Source organism: Pseudophryne corroboree, chromosome 8, assembly GCF_028390025.1.
Source record: "Pseudophryne corroboree isolate aPseCor3 chromosome 8, aPseCor3.hap2, whole genome shotgun sequence".
Classification (NCBI taxonomy): domain Eukaryota; kingdom Metazoa; phylum Chordata; class Amphibia; order Anura; family Myobatrachidae; genus Pseudophryne; species Pseudophryne corroboree.
In genome coordinates, this window is record NC_086451.1 from 403,191,531 (window position 1) to 403,206,588 (window position 15,058).

The following is a 15,058-nucleotide window of genomic DNA, read 5'->3' on the forward strand; positions in this document are numbered from 1 at the left end:
CTTTTTGTGGATTAAGAACATGCGGATAAAACAGAAGAAAACTAACATAGTGTGTACCATTTATGTTACGTATTATGTTGCTGCTTAGTTTCACAGACCTAATTAGGGAACTAGCTTATTCCCACAAAATATAAATTTGTAGCCTGAGCAGTGTATATATTAAAAATACAAAGAATTTAATAACATAATCACATAAAAACACACATAAAATAGCTGTATAACATGCGTACAGAATAAAAAAATTATATCAGGCTTATCTGTCCATGTAAATGACTGAAATGCATGCGTACAGGATTTAAAATTGTTATAGGCTTATCTGTCCATAGAGAGGAGATGTCTGCAGGTATTCCCAACGCGTTTCGTCCGTCAGCAACAGGACTTCATCAAGGGGATATATATACCGCAACTACCACCAAAGTGGAAGGTGCACTCTCGCCAAAATCAGTCTCTGAGTCCACTTGTTGAGTCAACTTGGTTTAATCAAGTTCAAAAGTGATGCCGTCAATCATTGACGTTTCGGTCCATATGTGGACCTTTATCAAGATAGGCACTTCAAAACATCTAAACAATAAACATTAAAAACAGTTAAAATCAATATAGTGTGAAAACACACCAAATCACTTACACCATCACCACCACCAGTGCCTCCCAGGCCCTATTGACAGTCAAGAAATTACAGGAGAATACAACTGGACAGTATTAGACGTGCTTAAAGTGCATCATATGCCCATGTTCCAATAATCAATGAAAACCTCCCCCACACTTCATACCTCAACGAGGTACATAGACACCTAACAGGTGAAAATTACCTGGGTAAAACACCAAAATCAGTATGACCTAATGTATGGTTCCATTTAAATAGGACCATCTGTAATAGGGATCAAACATATGGCCTGTCACACAACCAACCAGAAGCAACAGAGGTATAGGAAACAACTAAAAAGGTATAAGACGAGTAACCTAATATAAGTCATACCTGGTACAATGTGAGACAACATTTAGCAGCTATTATTTAATCAGCTAAGATCAGCTTGTCATCTATAACCAAAAAGGAAAAGAGTACTTACAGACCATTCAAAGAACACACATCACGAATAACAGTGGAGGTAGCGTACTTACAGCTCCGGTGCCATGAGCCTAATGATAGCTGCATACTGCATAAAGCCAAGGCAAGGCTATTTAAGGCACTCAAACAGGAAGTGCCTATTACAACTACAAAAGTGAATACTCACTGCAATAAACAAAACCAACGGGTCTGATCAATAACCCAATATACTAGAATAGGTGGTCTGTTAGCCAGATCAATTATAGGACACATGGAACATCATACATGTATAAAACGCTTTAAATTACATTTAAATTGGCTGCGCGCCGGGAGCGCGGCTTCCGCGTTCCACCAACCGGAAGTAAATGCGTTCCATTAACCGGAAGTGACATGGCCCGGCGCCGCCGCGTTCCACCAACCGGAAATACATGCGTTCCATTAACCGGAAGTGATGCGGCCCGGCGCCGCCGAGCGGAGAAGCCGCTAAAACTATACAAACCCCAAAACAAAGGGGTAGAAGCAAATGGGGCAATCAGACAACTATTCAAAGATGAAATGAGAGGAAACTTAAAGTGTCCTAACTATAATCAAATTACTTATCATAGCAAGGTCCCGCCCCACCGGAAGTGACATCAACCCTCAGCAGACTCACGAGGGGTCAAAAGAGCTGTCAGTCACAGGGAAAGTTTCAGTATCAAAATACCAATCCTATAACACTATATAGGTAAACAACACATGGGCAGAGAAAGCCTAAGGGTCATGGTGACCAATGATCTCACCAACCTCGTACCAAGTACAAATAAATCCATCTAACCAAAAAATAAGTCTATCAAATTAAAGACAATATATAATGGACAAAAAATCAAATGTTGTTAGACTTAAATAAAAAAATTGGTCGTTGTATAGTGAGATGATTGGTCCAATAGACCCCTCATGATCTGTCAAGGACCTGGGATGGCAAAGGGAATGAAAAACAACAAACTTAAACAATGAGACACTAAATAAAACAAAAAACAAAAAAACAAAAACATTAAAAAAAAAAAATATTTACAGTGTATGAACACATCTTAGATAGTATATAATTACATATTCATACTGATGCGCCATACATTTAATCAAGTCAAAAAATAACAAAATAGGACAATCCAAAGTAACACCTACAAAAAAATGTTAAGTGGATTAGCCTCGTTGAGGCCTCTTGGAGCTACCGTATTAAGTTTATGAATGCAGAAACTTTCCCTGTGTTTTATAGTTAATGTTCGATCCCCACCTAATTGAGGGGGGGAACCCAATCAATGAGTTGACATTTGAGAGTTGCTACTTGGTGTCTTGCAGACACAAAGTGTCGTGCCACCGGTTTATCAGAGGTGCCTGAAAGCAGGGCCGTGTGGATGGACGAACGGTGGTTAGCCATTCGATCACGGAAGGAGCGCGTCGTCAGTCCGACGTAACACAGCCCACAAGGGCATTTTAGGAGGTAAACAACATAATCCAGTCGACAATGGAGATGATATTTGATGGGTATCTTTTTCCCTGTATGGGGATGGTAAAGAACAGGGCCAGTTATCATCGATCTACACGTGGTACATCCCCCACACGAGAAACAACCCGGCTTGGCCTGCATTAGTTGGATATTAGATTTATTTTGTTCAGGGAAAGTGGTCGGCCTCATCAGTAACTGTTTTAAATTAGCACCCCGCCTATAGGCCACCATTGGTGCTGGGGCCCTAGCAAAGGGCAAATGATTGTCAGATGCTAGTATGGGCCAATGTCTCCGCAGTGCCTTTCTAGAGACATTTGAAGTACTGTCGAACTGGGTGGAACAGATCATACGATTCTCAGTAACCGCGCTTTTAACCTGTTGCCCATTAAAAATATTTATTCGCTTTCTTTAAGCACCTTTCGAGTACCGCTCTGGAATACCCTCGTTCCAAAAAGCGGGTGGTTATTTCAGCACATTGTAGATCTTTGAGTGTAGCGGTGGAATTGATCCTCATTGCTCGGAGATATTGTGATATTGGTAAACCCTCTTTTAATGCAGGGGGATGATGACTATTTGCATGTAAGGTCAAATTGCGGTCCGTGGGTTTACGGAACATGGTGGTATCAAGATGATTCCCATTTTTGATAATATTGACGTCCAGGAAGTTAATGGTCGTAGCTGACACTGAATAAGTGAATTTTATAGGACTATCAAGTGAGTTAAGTTGACTCACCATGTTAGTGAATTCAAATTCAGAACCTTCCCAGAGCAAAAAAATGTCATCAATAAACCTTTTAAAAAAAGGTATATGATGCCCATAACGCGGCAATAAATGAGTGTTCTCATAATGGGCCATGAAAAGGTTCGCGTACGATGAGGCCAGGTTTGACCCCATCGCCGTTCCAGCGATTTGTAAAAAGTAGTCGTTTTTATACATGAAGTGATTGCAAGTCAAGACCAATTAGGTCAATTCCAACACAAACTCGGTAGGGTACTCCTTACAGGGAGAATCAGAAAGAAATGTCCGAATTACCTCTAACCCCTGCTGATGGGGTATAACCGTATATAAAGAACACACATCCATAGTGACTAACAAAGTGTGATCACTAAGCTTGTCAAAATCCTGGAGATGGGACAAAAAGTCCCCCGTGTCCCTAAGATAACTCTCGGTTTTGGAAACTAAAGGCTGTAAAATGCTGTCAACAAAAATGGCAATGGGCTGCAGAAGGGAACCTTCTGCAGCGATAATAGGTCTGCCTGGGGGGCATATAAGCGTTTTATGAATCTTAGGTAGTGTGTACTGTCAAAGTCAGAAAAATATCTCTATGCACATTGCCATATTTGCACCTCACACTGGTCCGCGCTGCGCATGCGTGCGCTTTCCCGTGATAGCGCATACCCGCTGTTGCGTGCACCCGCTCGCACTCGGTATGCGTATTTACGGTAAAGAGTATGTAGTCGTAGCGTGCGACCCAATCGTTACATATTTTCACAATTAATGTAGTTTATAGATCATGGTCCCTTTGATAGATTCTGAAAGTTTGGTTAATATAGAATGTCCCTGAACGGAGGAATCCCTCTTTGTATTGTACGAAGGGTCTAACAGGAGTCATACAGCAGTGTTTGGTACCCATCGGAAGAGTATTTAAATAGCAATATTCCGGTGTTGGTTTGGAGCGTATTAATCGCTTGTGCGAATAGTTATGAACATAAGAAGTTTATGTTCATTTACTATTATTTGTTCTTACTTAGTCATGCGGCGGGAAAACCAGTATCCCACCCACCTGAGCAGTTGGAAACAGTCACAGCCCACCTGTATGAAACAACCTATGACCTTTTGTTATAGTGCGAAGCCGAATTCCTGTGTCCAATGGACGATAAGATTGTAGGGACCATTAGATTGCATTGTGTGTGGAGCATAAAAGACGGGCCTGTGGCATCCAGCTTACACTTCTCTTCAAACGGTTCTCATTGCTGATAATCGGGAAGCTGGATGTCCAGAGGCGCTTGCGATCGTTTCCCCTTGTGCGTAAGTTTTCTCCGTAATCATATTGTCTTGCTGTGAGCCATCTCTCTCTCTCTATCTTCTCTCTCTCTCTCTCCTCTCTCTCTCTCGTATATTCCTTTAAGTATATTGTATTGTATTATCTTTCCTGTGCAGTTATCTGGTTAGTTGGTTTATGTTATACTGTAGTGTATGCTTTGTACTGTGATTCTTTTTGCAAGTAATAGTCATAATACACATAATAGGTTTCGGACCCTAAGCCAGGTATCTGTGTATTCTTTATAGTGTTAAGTATTCTCTGAGCGTCGGTGACGCTCAAACAGCTTTGTAGTTAATCAGGTTACACCAGGTTGCACTTACACACTGTCTCCACACTAAGGTTTACTGTGTATTTCATTGCTAAAGGTATAGATATAAAGGTTTAACGTTGTGAGCGTCTGCATCGCTGGTGATCTCCTCGTGGTCCCGAGCGTACGCTACGCTATAGCGAATCATTACGATAGTCAACAGCCAATAGTCTGCCTGCCTGTGATCACTTGGCCATGAGTGAACGTGACGCCTGAGCGTCTCGATCACGGCTAAGCGATCGATACGCAACTTGCGTACCCTTACGGTACTTCTTACGTAGATAGCGTACAGTGTTCTTAGACCTCATAAAGGGTTATATATACGATAAATATTTAGCTTTATCAATTGGCGGCTCGTCCTGTCCTTCACATATCTGCACTAGGTAGATCAGCAGACATTATCCCTCAGCAAAGGGCGGGAGGTTGTCTCGTAGTGCTGACGGGATAAGCGTCTGCTTCGCTTAGATAACGAGTGCTGAAGGAATCCGGGAACCGGAGGTAAGAACAAAACGCTAGTGTCTTTTTAAACTGTCTATTTTTCTTCTGTCTTGCGTATACACGCACGCATACATATATATCTGCATTTCTTTTTCATTTTCGTATATCACTATCCTGTCTGCCAGTTTTATAATGGATAAAAGTGCTAAAAGAGATTTGCTGTTATTTCATAGTAGAGGTAACATAGTTAAAGTGTAGACAAACACACAGTTTTGCCTGGGAGATAGGGCGAAGTCAGTGTGGTGTGTGGTAGATGATCAGGGATCATCTACATTGATAAAAGTATAAATTGTGTTACGGTGGATCTTTTGCTTTGCGTACACGTGTCCCTAACAAAAGACTTGTGTACGCAATCCAAAGGCAGACGCACGCAGCGTACATTACGCAACGGAGCGTCCGGTTACGCCCACGTAGCTCAAGTCACGATAAAGTTGATTTTTAACGCAACGCGATAAGTAACGCAAAGCGGTAAATAGCGCAACAGGCGATAAATAACGCAAGTCTATTTTTGGTGTCCGAAATTTAATTAACAGATCCTGCTCCTAATTGGTAACACAGCTGGGCTAAAGAAAAATTTCTGCGCAGAAATAGAAATAGAAACAAAAGTGTACATGTGGTGAGTGAGTGTTTTCATACATTTATACAATTTGGAGGTTGAACCAAAAGAAATCACCGAGTACTCGTGAGGAACATACGTGTAAGTGACATGCACGGTGGCTAGGGAGGCATCCTTGGTTAAACACAATATTTGAGCATTAGAGTATAGCGGACTAGTATAGAACAAGACCAGGAGGTCAGACCAGGAGGTCGTATAAAAACAAGACCAGGAGGTCGTATAGAAACAAGACCAGGAGGTCATAGTAGACCAACAGGTCCAGGTACAGTAAACAAGGAAGTCCGCTATACAGTCCACAGGCACAACACCGAAAAGGGTTGGTGCAACACCCATATAGGCCATACAAGCTCGCTGAAGGAATTTGCAGCCGCAATTTTCGATTCCATTGGTCTTTCCGTACATAAGTTTAGTTGCTTGTGTGCCGAACGACTGTACCGCACGTAATTGTGTACAGTAGTTAGTAATCTGACCTAATACCATTAGAGTAAAGGGGTCACAAACGCTATTTGTACATTCTGACGTGATTTGTGTAATTTTTTATTTTTCAAGATGGGAAGTTCGCTGGTCACTCAGGAACTATCTGACAACCCCACCTTTACTGGAAAGAGTAAGTGTTCTTCGGATAACCCTCACATGTTCCAGTAAACAAAGGTTTTTATAGGTGCCCTGGGTCGAGTGCGCCAGCACCATATCGGTGTGATCAGGTCGCATTGGTCGGCGTGGGCGAGCGAGTGAGGTGCTCGGTAAACTTCACCGCCTACCTATCGTGAATAATTTGGTTTTCTGTAAGGGTTCGCTGAAGACCCTGATATAGAGATCAGAGGTAGAGCAAGCGGACGCCTGCAGGTTATGGGGGCCAGTTGTTCAGGAAGGGGGCGATCAACCTCGGTTCGGGTTGACCCTGTAAACCGTCCAGTAGGATCGGCCAGGAATGTAATGTGTGAGAAATATGGAAGTCACACAGAGGTTTTATGTGATGAATGGGAGAGAATGACGGTACAAGACAGGGAGAAGTTCCCAAGAATAGGTAGCTTCAGCCCAGAAGTGTTACAAAATTTAAGGAGGAGGATATGTCTCATAAAATCAACAAAGAGACGAATCCAGCATTATGATTATTTACAGTTGTGGCAACAGGAAGGTGAGATACAGAGAGGTTTGGCTCAGGCGGCAGGATCTGGCTCTAACAGAAAACTGATTGCCACAGCCCCGCCGCCACCATATATAGCAGGAGAGAAGTTGATTGCGGAGAAAGACGCACTGGGGTGTAAAACACAATCACTTAGTAACTGTGTAAATGTTAACGATAATGTAAACACATTAACCCATGCAAGTATTAACCCGTGCAAGTTGTACCCTGTTTTGAACTTTCCTCAGGAGTGTGATCAAGAGGACGAAGCGGCAACAATTTCAGCGCTCTCTCTCGCGGCCACTATAGCAGAGACCACAGTAGGCACAGCTCTACCCACGAGGTTAGCAAAGGCCCCTAGCGGAGGGATAGGTGAGGTCGTATCGACTGGTAAGTACGGCACCATGCATTATACTGAAACAATTTCACCACAAGCTGTAGAATCTACACAGAATGAGGTTGTTAGAGTTAACCCTGTTAGAATAATAGCAGTTCCCAATGGGAAAACAGATGTATCAGGAGCCACTCCCATAAGGAACATTGCCATGTACAGCCCATTTTCCCGAATGGAATTAAGGACCATAGTGTCTGAATTCCCTGACCCTAGAAAAGATTTAGTTGCCAGTCAAAAATATATCAAAGACTTAGGAAACACTTTAGAGCCCAATAATAAAGATTGGCAGATATTGCTAAGAGCTTGTTTACCCTCCAATGTCGACTCAGCTCAATTCTTAGCTGATTGTAGACTAGATCTGGATGTACCTCTTACAGATGTGTACAACAAAGATAACGTAAAAACGATAAACTTACAGTTAAAGGAGTATTTCCCAGCAGTTGTTAAGTGGAGCAAAATATTCTCCATTAAACAAAAGGAGTCAGAAACAGCTGCAGAATATTTTCACCGGGCACTATTAGAAATGGCAAAGTACACTGGTATAGAGGACATTAGGACCAATCCAAACCATCAAGAAGTAGCAGTATCTGTACTAATGGATGGTTTAAAGGAAACATTGAAGGCAAGGGTACAGACCACGCAACCATGTTGGCGAGGTCTGTCAGTGTCCACTTTGAGAGAGGCTGCTATTGATCACGACCGAAACATCACCAGACACAGGGAGTCGCAAAGTGATAAGCTAATGTCAGTAAGTATACAGGCTCTGACCACAAAGCAGCCTGCGTATGTACCACCAAACCCTGTGGGTAAGTCAACTGTGGTAACATGTTATTATTGTCACAAACAGGGACACTATGCACGAGACCGTAGAGCGAAAAATATGCAAAAATCTTACCAACCCCCTAGACAACGACACGACACACGACATTGGGATCAGGGTCCACAGAGACGGAGTTATGAGCCACATACAGGGGAAACAAAAAGATATCCCCCGAACAGAGATTGGCATGCCTCTGGTAGTTCCCAGCTATCTCCCGCACAAGTAGTTGTTGCCAACGGGATTCAGGCAGGTCACCATACCCGATAGGGGTGTGGCCATACCTGTAATCTGCAGCCAGTAAAATTGATTGCCAATCTTGAAAGTGAACCCGAGATCGCAATTAATGTAGCTGGTAAAACTTTAAACTTTCTTGTAGACACAGGGGCGGCCAAGTCAGTGATAAATTCGACAGTGGGCATAAGAACCACTGGTAGGACAGTTCCAGCCATGGGAGTAACAGGAGTAGTCCAGCACTACCCTGTTAGCAAACCAGCCGAGATTACAATAGGACCTTTGCATACCAAGCATTCCTTTTTGCTGGCTGCATCGGCACCAACCAATCTCCTGGGAAGAGACATACTGTGTAAAATGGGGTGCGTCATTTATTGTACTCCTGAAGGTGTATTCTTGGATATACCTGAGAATCACGCTCAGGAAGTACGAGACATGTTAGACTCCCCATCAAAATTAATGTCACATACCATTATGACAAATAGGAATCCATTCCAAATAGAAGAGATGACATCTCAGATACCAGAGTCACTCTGGACAAAAGACGGACAAGACACTGGATTAATGGCAAACGTAGCTCCAGTAGTTGTACAAGTAAAAGATGGTAGGATAGCTCCAAAAATCCCACAGTATCCTCTGAAGCCAGAGGTGGAGTTAGGAGTTTTTCCAGTAATAGAGCGCTTGCTGCAACAGGGCATTCTAGTAAGAACGTCCAGCACTGCCAATAGTCCCATCTTCCCTGTTAAAAAGAGTGGGGGGAGGGGTTACAGGCTAGTGCAGGATCTAAGGGGGATTAACAAAATAGTTGAGAGTCAGTTCCCCGTAGTGCCAAATCCAGCTGTCATCCTAATGCAAATTCCTCCCACTGCCAAATTTTTCACTGTTATTGACCTCTGCTCCGCTTTCTTTTCGGTACCCCTGCATCCTGACAGCCAATATTTGTTTGCATTCACATACAGAGGAGTCCAATACACGTGGACTCGATTACCCCAAGGTTTCATAGATAGTCCAAGTATATTTTCTCAGGCTTTGCATGATTGTTTACAGTCTTTCCAACCAGAGAGTGGATCAGTATTGATACAGTATGTGGACGATTTACTGCTGTGTTCAGATTCACTGGAAGCATCTCTGAAGGATACGAAACAACTCCTGTTTCATCTTTCAGACACAGGACACAAGGTTTCCAAAGACAAGTTACAATTATGCCAAACTAAGGTAAAATATTTGGGACACTGTCTAACACAAGGACTGAGACACCTGACCGCTGATAGAATCCAAGCAATTAGAGACATGACCCTGCCACGGACCCAGCAACAGATCAGAACGTTTTTAGGAATGTGTGGGTATTGTCGTAATTGGATCCCAGGGTTTTCCATATTGGCGTTACCTTTGCAGGAAATGGTCTCCTCAAACAAACCTGATAGAATTTCGCATACAGACGAGTCCGAAACAGCATTTGAGAGACTCAAACAGTGCCTAACGCAGGCACCAGCACTAGGTATGCCAGACTATGGGAAACCCTTTGAACTATACGGAGCAGAGAGTGCTGGTTGCGCAGCAGGTGTACTAACCCAAAAACACGGTGATGCCAGCAGGCCAGTCGCATACTACAGCGCTCAGCTAGATACGGTAGCGCGATCCCTCCCCACATGCTTGCGAAGCGTTGCTGCGATAGCATTGCTAGTGACAAAAAGCGAAGATGTCGTGCTAGGCCACAACCTCACAATCCATACACCACATGCAGTATCAGCCTTATTGAATTCTGCCCAAACCAGACACGTCTCATCAGCGAGATTTACAAGATGGGAATTGGCACTAATGGCCCCCGTAAACATCACCATAAGGAGATGCAGTGCATTAAATCCTGCAACGTATCTCCCAGGTGTGCCTGGTCAGGCACAAAGGGTGGAAGGTGAGAGTGATGGGGAAGGAGGATTTAATACAAAGGAAGACACACATGATTGTATGGAATATTTGACCCAAAATTTTACCGCAAGGCCTGACATCAGTGACAACCCACTGGAAGATGCAGAACTCACGTTCTACACGGACGGTAGTTGTCACAGACAGTCAGACTCGGGAGACTTGTGTACTGGATACGCAGTCGTAGATGACCAAGACACCATAGAAGCGGAACCGCTAGGCCCACCTCACTCAGCCCAGGTTGCTGAACTGGTCGCTTTAACCAGAGCATGTGAATTGGCTAAGGGTAAGTCAGCCAATATCTACACTGATTCTAGATACGCATTCGGGGTAGTCCATGATTTCGGAGCCCTATGGCGCCTCAGAAATTTCATGACGGCAGCTGGTACACCGGTAGCGCATACAGCTCACATAAAAAGGCTTCTAACAGCGATACAGGAACCCGACAGAGTGGCTGTTATCAAATGTAAAGCACATACATATAGTCAAGACCCAGTATCACTTGGTAACAGCCGAGCAGACGAAGCTGCTAAGTTAGCAGCTGCGACCCCCATACAGACAGACACCACACAACTGATGGTATTCAATACCATCAACACACAGAAGTTGTGTGAAATGCAAAATTTGTGTTCCACACAGGAAAGAGCGGTCTGGAAGGCAAAGGGATATGGCCAGGAGTCCTCAGGGCTCTGGACGGATGGACATGGTAAACCAGTGGCCCCCAGGGCATACCTTCCATGTCTGGCTGAGGCAGCTCACGGGCTGACTCATCTAGGCAAGGAGGGGATGTGCAAATTGGTAAGAGCATACTGGTGCGCCCCAGGATTCTCCTCTCATGCGAGTAAAAGAGCAAGGTCCTGCCTTACTTGTTTGAGAAAGAATATTGGAAAGGCAATACCTACAGAACCATCCCATATCCCACCTGCCGGCGGCCCTTTCCAGGTAATACAGATTGACTTCATACAATTACCCCCTTGTCGGAATTTGAAATATGTACTTGTTTGTATAGATGTTTTCTCGAATTGGGTCGAAGCATTTCCGGCGGCTACAAATACCGCTATGTTTACAGCTAAGAAAATTGTGCAGGAATTTGTATGTAGATATGGTATCCCTAGAATAATCGAAAGTGATAGGGGTACCCATTTTACAGGTGATGTCTTTCAAGGAATGTGTAAGTTGATGGGAATTGATAGCAAGCTGCACACTCCGTACCGTCCACAGGCGAGTGCGAAGGTCGAAAGAGTGAACAGCACTATTAAAAATAAATTGAGTAAAGTGATGGCAGAGACAGGGTTGACATGGCCAGAAGCTTTACCCATTGTTTTGTACAGCATCAGAACCACTCCCAGGTCCCCTCTTAATCTGTCCCCCTTTGAAATCTTGTTTGGTCGACAACCGCATGTCATGATTAACCCTCAGGATGATTTGAAATGTAACAATGAAGTAACTGTAAAGTACTTGATTAACATGAGTAAACAGTTGAGGAATCAAAATGATAATCTGAAGTTGGTGATTCCTGATCTACCTGATAGTAATTGTCATGACATTGAACCTGGGGATTATGTAATGATACGAAATTTTCTACGCTCAGGTTGCCTTATTGACAGATGGGAAGGACCATACCAGGTCTTACTGACTAGCACTACAGCATTAAAGGTTGCTGAGAGAGAGACTTGGGTCCATTCATCCCACTGCAAGAAGGTTGCTGATCCAGAGAAGTCCCGTGATAAGGAACAGACGGTAGAGGTTGTATCACTGGAGTGTCTGTTCCAGGAGGACTGAGGCGGCACCTGAGCCTTGAAGACCGAAAGCAGTTGTCGACTCCCCACTCCCTTTTTTTGTTTTTCTCCACTTCCCATCCCCTCTCCCTTGAAAATTATTTTTCCCCCTTCTCATTCTTCTTCGTTTCCTCCTCAAAGATGGACTTGCCCCAAGAGACTGTGATCCGGATTTTTCTGTTGACCCTGATGTTGACCAGAGCAGTCTGTTCCGGCGAGAGTACCATGGAGGTCGAGGGAGGTTCTGGAATGGGTTCCGATTATGATGATGGAGGCGTAGCTTTCCAAGATCAACCTAACCAACAAGCAAAGGCGAGTATCAGAAAACGATCCGATAGCATTGATCATAGAAGAAATTGTGACGGATTGTTAGCTGAAGAAAACTGTATCTGTAGGCTTTGTAACAATGTCATTGAGGATGGGTGCATAAAGAAATGCCAATCCAGTTTTAATATCCATATGGACCGGCATCCCTTGAGTGACTATCACTCCTTAGTGGGTAGTGTGTTAAACAAAACAGATTGTTGGGTATGCTCTCAAGTACCTCAGGGTCATAGCAAATCAGGGCTAGTACCATTTCCTTTAACGATAGGGGAGGTACTTGAGTTAAATGGTGGGAGACCGGTGGACCGGAGGTTTAATATCTCCAGCCCTCCTAGTTTGAAGCTCCACCAATACCACGTGGATAGGTCCCTATTATGTTTTAACATCTCCAATCCCAGAAAGCCGGGAAATTGGGAAGTGTCATGGAGTGACCACACCATGACCTTTTCACATAGAGCAGATAGAATGCCTACAGATACAGAGCTTGTACGCCACATAGCCAGTAGAGGAAAATCTTTCCGGTATAGGTACACCTTAGGAAATAGGATTACTAGAGTTGGAGAAGTATCACCAGGATACTGTGCACATATCGTACAACCTGATACGTGTATTAAGCAGATGGAAGAATTAGGGTTAGGAGATTTCACCTGGAAGGTGTGTAATATGGTAATGTCCTTCTCCGTCCCATATGTTCTCCCCGATGATGCATATTTCATATGCGGGAGAAAGGCGTACAAGTGGCTTGCCCCAAACTCTGAAGGATTGTGTTATATTGGAAAAGTATTGCCTGAAGTGATGACTGTAACACATGACAAAATGAAAGACATACACCGTGGTGCCCAAGCTCCTTATACTCACACTCATTACGAGCACCGGGTTAAAAGACAACTGTCAGAAAGGTTAGAGCATCCGGCCTCTGATCTGATCCATGAATCCACCGGGATTCAGGTTCTGGTGGCGTTAGATTTCACTCGCACCGCTCGAGGAGTGATGAATTATAGATACATTTCCGCACTCGCCAATTTGTTAGATAATATCACTGAAATGTATGATGACACGTTTAGATACACTGGAAGAGAACTCCAAGCCTATAAAACAGAACTGGTACAGCATAGAATGGTTCTTAATTACCTCACAGCAGTGACAGGCGGATATTGTGTTACATTGGCAACACAGTACGGCGTGAAGTGTTGCACGTATATCACGAATAGCACCGAGGATCCGGTAGAGGTCATAGACCAAAAGATGGACGACATTCTCCAATTAAAGTGGGAATTTCGCCGAAAACACAATCTCACTCTTGCTGCTGTAGGTAATGAGCTGACTGGTTGGGTGTCATGGTTGAACCCGCGAAATTGGTTCTCCGGTTTAGGAGACTGGGCTCAAGGAGTCATAATGGATGTTGGGAAGTTTCTCCTATGTATCTTAGGTGTCGTTATATCGATTGGATTGATATTTAGATGCGGGCAGGCTTTAATGAGGTGCAAACAAAGTACGAGAGTGATGAGTTTGAGGAGTGAGGAAACTGTAATTAACCTGGATTTGATTTACGACCCAACAATAGAAACAATGATGTGATGAAAATGCGATTATACGGTCCGTTTCTTTCACCTGTTTTTCTGGCTTTTCTCCAAGATAAAAAGACCCCCTTGGACGAGGAAGTTGACGAGACGCTATACAGACAACGGATTGACCAAAGAAGAAGTTTTGACCACTTGAGAAATGGACATTTGATGAACTTTGCCATGGATCCCCAGTTTCCCTGGAATTCTTAAACTTACGCTAGCCCAACATTTTTTGTAAATCTGATGGCATTGACAAAGCTTATTGCTCACGCCTAATGAGCAAAACAGCGCAAAGAAGACGACTTTCAACTGATACCGAACAAAACTTCAACGACAGATGTACATTAACCTGACATAGAATACCACTGCATTTTCCATAAGTGTTCTTTATCTTCATCTCTACAACCCTCAGGTAATGACACACATAGTCGATAGGGAATACAGGCACAGATATCAGCAACCACATACTTCCCCCATTCATGTATCATCAACTAAAATGTGCTTCCCCATTTTGTTACAACTGAAAGCCGAAATGAGCTCGGTAGAGTTTGACAGCCCATCCACAGACCCTTAATACGGGATGAGAAGGAATTCAAATGTATACTTCGCAATACCTCGAAGCTTGATTTACAACACGTACGGCACGATGATACATGACCCCCCAAACATGGACTCATACACACATGCTTCTGCTATCTCACTAGGTCATACCCTCTTCCCACCTACTCCTCTCTCCTCCCTAACCCAACCATGGAAATGAATTAACCCCTGACATATATTTTTCTCCTTTTGAAATGTTTTAGAAGGTGGCAGTTATTATTGACTGCCAAAGGGTGGACTGTCAAAGTCAGAAAAATATCTCTATGCACATTGCCATATTTGCACCTCACACTGGTCCGCGCT

At 43.6% G+C, this 15,058-nt stretch overlaps 1 long non-coding RNA gene across 1 annotated transcript in view; it reads right to left on the reverse strand.

Annotated features, from left to right (window-relative positions):
- Positions 1-218: 218 nt before the first annotated feature.
- The window catches only part of LOC134947859 (uncharacterized), a 138,777-nt gene continuing 123,937 nt past the window's right edge, over positions 219-15,058 (reverse strand). The window contains exon 5 of the long non-coding RNA XR_010182823.1: positions 219-561. This is a non-coding gene — a long non-coding RNA (uncharacterized LOC134947859). The remainder of the gene's footprint in view (positions 562-15,058) is intronic.